Raw genomic sequence first — 4,626 nt, 5'->3', positions numbered from 1 at the left:
GACTGATGGAGACATTTGGTAATGGCTAATCCATCGTGGTGTTTCCTGAAGTGAAATAGATAAGAAAGGAACTAAGTTCTTGCTTGATCTATAGAAGCAGAACAATTCTAGAACAAATACATCTTGAATTTTGGCAACAGAAAATCATATCCCCTCAAACAATTTCCAGATTTGAGTAAGTTTACACATATAAAACTTCTCAAATGAAGAGAGGCTGGGTTTCCTTGGTGAAGGACCTTGTTGCTATTGACATTTCTCCCACCCTTCCAACAAGGGGCCTATGGTCTTTCAGAAAAATAAATAATCATGTCATTTTTTAGTACACTAAACACTATCTCAGAGTTGATATTGATTTTGGACACCCCCCCTGCCACCACAAGCACTGTGCCCCTCCAGTTAAGATGGGGGCTTAAGGAGATCAGGTCATCAATGGAGTTTTAGCCAAAGTCCAACTAACAGTGGATTTAGTGGGTCTCTGAACTCACCTTGTAGTTAATTCTTCAGTTCCAGAATGCATAATTGGAACAGATATACTTAGAAGTTGGCAGAATTCCCACATTGGTTCGCTGTTCTGTTGGGTAAGGGCTATTATGGTTGGAAAGAGCAAATGGAAGCTATTGGAACTGCTTCTACCAGGGAAAATAGTCAACCCAAACTGGTATCTCATCACTGGAGGCATTATGGGAATGAGTGCCACTATCAAGGATTTGAAAGATGAAGGAGTAGTGATTCCCACCACATCCCCTTTTAACTCTCCTACTTGAACTGTGTAGAAGACAAATGAATCATATAGAATGATGATAATTCATTATTGGAAACAATCTAGTAGCATGATTTCCTTTTAATATATATTTATTATATAAGTTCTGTTCCTTTAGGCAATCCTGACTAATACATAATACTTCTGACTAAGTTTTAAAAAGGGAAGAAAGAGAAAAATAGGGTCCAGTTTGTACCATTCTGAAGCTTCCTAGAAATATCTCCATCACTTTCTATGTCTCTCTTAATGTATGACAGCCCACAATTGAAGTGACATCTTTTGGGCCTAGAGACATCTTGATGGTCTGAAAAAAATGAATTAGCCTTAAAATATGTGATATATAGCCAAAGAAATTATTTCTAAATAGAATATTTACAATGATGAAGTGAACTCATTTGAGTGGTAAAATCAATTAAGAATTTCCTGACCACTTTTATTTTCTTAACAGAAATGATAATGTTAGACTGTAAAGCAAATAGTATAGTTATTATTTCATGAAGTCTTAGTTTTAATTTGTTATGTTAGTTGTGATTTGAAAAATATTTTAACACATTTCTCTGTCAACACAGTTTGAAATATGCTATTTTAACAGCAAAATAGACACCCAAACCTCTTGGGTCTCAGGTTCCTCATCTGAAAAATTATATTAAGTGTATTTATATACAAAAGTTGATGAGAAGAGTAGACAAGAGGATATATGTAAAATCCTTAGCATAATATTTGGCACATATAAATGATTAGAAGTTGTAATTTAAGAAAGGACCCTTTGGTCTGAGAAAATAACTTGGTTGATAAAAGTACTTGCTGCCCAAGATGAGGACCTGAGTTTGGTTTCTCTGCACCTAATAAAAAGGTGTAGTGTCATACAACTGTAATCCCAGCACTGGGAAGGCAGAGATAGGAAGGAGGATCTTTAGATTTTGCTATCCAGCCAGTCTAGTCAAATCTGTGAGTTCCAGGTTCAATGAGAAACCCTGCTGCAAACATTAAGGTGATGAGCAATTGAGAAAAATCTCAAATGGACCTCTTGCCTCTACACACACACACACACACACACACACACACACACACACACACACACACACACACGTACATGCACACGCACACGCACACACACACACAGAGAGACAGAGACAGAGTGACAGAGACATACAGAGATAGAGACAGACAGAGACAGAGAGACAGAGACAGACAGATAGACATGGAGAAAGAAACTACCCTCCAGGATGGTGAAGAACTTTGACAGAACTCACCCAGATCTTTTGATCTAGAGTGTGCCTAGTGGCTCTGAAGAAAAGTAGGAAGGCTACTGTGACTGGAGTCTAGTGAGCACTGGTTTGAAGTCCAAGTTAAGAGAGACATGATAATAACAGAGTCTTAGAAATCATTATGAGGATTAGGGTTGTATTCATAGTGAGATCTGACTCAACTGATAGATTCTGAGCCAAAGAACGACATGTGACAGGATTTAACCAGTATTATTAGGCTCATTAGCAGTTGTGTAGAGAACTGACAATAGGAAGTTAAGAGAGGAAATGGGCAGGAAGAAGGATATAGAATTATGTAGTTCTCACAGTGACAGATCATGGTAGTTTAGATCGGAGTGGGTAGCAGGAAAGGTGTCTTAATTAGAGTCTCTATTGCTGCGACAAAACACCATGACCAAAAGCAATCTGGGGAGAAAGGGGTTTATTTGACTTTACATTTTGTGGTAACAGTTCATTACTGAGGGAAATCATGGCAGGAATTCAAGCAGACCAGGAAAATGGAGGCATGAAGTTAAATACAAGCCCTGGAGGAACACTGCCTACTGGTTTGTTCCTCATGGCTTCTCAACCTGCCTTCAACATATGCAAGTCAGGACCACCTGTCCAGTGTTGGCACCACCCTGGTGGGCTGGGCCTTCCCATATGAATCATTAATCAAGAAAATGCCCACAGGCTTGCCTCTAGGTCCACCTGGTCAGGGCATTTTATCAATTGTGGTTCTTCTCAAATGATTCTGCCTGTGTCAAGTTGACAAAAACTAACCATGACAGAAGGTGAAGAGAAACAACTGATTCTAACTTTATTCTGTAGGTAGAACCAACAGGACTCCCTAAGGTATCAGATGTGGGAAGTGACAGAAAAAGTTGTTAGTATTTTGGTCTGAATATATGGAAGGAAGTATCTGGAAGTCACCTTTAGTTGGAATATGTAACAGTGTAGGAGAAACAGATAAGGATTTTAATATCAAGAGTTCAGATTAGGATATAGTAAACTTGAGGTGTGTGCTGTTAGTTTTTGTAAATTTAACACAAACTAAAGATACCTGGGAAAAGGGAACCTTGATTGAGGAATTGTTTCTACCAGATTGGACTGGGCACATGCCAGTGGATTATTTTCTTAATTACTCATTGATGTGGGAGAGATCAGCCTATTGCAGGCAATGCCATCCTTGGGCAGGTGATCCTGGGTTGTATGTTGACAACAGCTGAGAAAGCCAGAAGTAGAAGGGCAGTAAGCATCATTTCTCTGTGGTCTCTGCTTCAATTCTTACCTCCAGAGTCCTGCCTTGAGCTATTGCCCTAACTTCCCTCAATGATGTAACATGAAATATTTTTTTCCCTTCTAATTTGCTTTTGAACAGTATTTTATCATAGCAACCGAAAGGCTAACTAGAACAAGATGCATATTAGGTATCCAAGTGAAAATGTTAAGTTGAAAGACACATGTGTTAGACTGGAGATATGATTTGTGGAGACATTAAAACATAAATGTTATTTGAAGCCATTAGATTAGGTGTGATCCAAGAAGGAAGCATAAATGGAGACTGGAGATTCAGTGACCAAGCCCTAGAGCAGCAGTTCTCAACCTGTGGTCTGCAATGCCTTTCACGGGGTTACCTAAGACCATTGGAAAACACAGGTATTTACATTACGGTTCATAACAGTAGCAAAACTGCAGCTATGAAGTAGCACCAAAAGTAATTTTATGGTTGGGGGGGTCACCACAACATGGAGGGTTAACAACCACTGTTCTAGAGTATTCCAACATTTAGAGGTTGGAGAGACGAGAAGTAGATAGACAATAACAAAGAAGAAGCAATCAGTGAATTAGGAGAGCAACTAATGGAGTATTTTTATCTGAAAGGCAATAAAGAGTTTTAACAAAGAGATGTGGTCAATTTTGTTCAAGTACTATCAAAAGGAGTTCTTTTCGAAGCTTAAGTAGTACCTTTTAGTGGCCTTAAAATCCATAGAGCAAATCATTTGTACCCAAAGAGGGCATCATCAGAAAAGGTAAGTACATAAGTAGATATCTTTCCTAAATGGATTTTCTCTTTTTACTTTTTCAGGCAGGGTCTCATGATGTTGACCTGACTGGCTTGGAACTCACTTTGTAGACCTGGCTGGCTTCAGAATCATAGCAAACCTCTTGCTTCCATGTTCCAAGTGCTGAGATATAGGCAGGTACCACTCACCTGTCTTTCCAAATGAATCCAAACATAGAAAGAAATAGATAATGTTTCCAGAAAAGTAAAATTTGTTTGTAATTAATTCATTTTAAATTTTATTTTATTTTTGAGGCGGGGTTTTACTATAAAGACATGGCTGACCTAGAACTCATCATGTAGAAAAGGCTTTTCTGGAACTCATGGAAATTTATCTGCTTCTGCCTCCCAAGTGCTGGCACTAAAGGCGTGTGTCACTATGACTGGCTCCCTGAAAAGTAAAATTTGAAATCAGTTTCTAGGAACTTTTAAAGAAAGTAATATTTGATTTGGCAATTATACAAAAAATAGAACATTAGAGTTTAAAGACTCCAAAAACATTAACTCATTAAATGCCCTAAAGTAAAAGATGGTAAATTTGAAGTACAGAGAGG

The sequence above is a fragment of the Peromyscus maniculatus genome, chromosome X (genome assembly GCF_049852395.1).
Source record: "Peromyscus maniculatus bairdii isolate BWxNUB_F1_BW_parent chromosome X, HU_Pman_BW_mat_3.1, whole genome shotgun sequence".
NCBI lineage: Eukaryota > Metazoa > Chordata > Mammalia > Rodentia > Cricetidae > Peromyscus > Peromyscus maniculatus.
Note: the sequence above shows the minus strand (reverse complement) of the source record.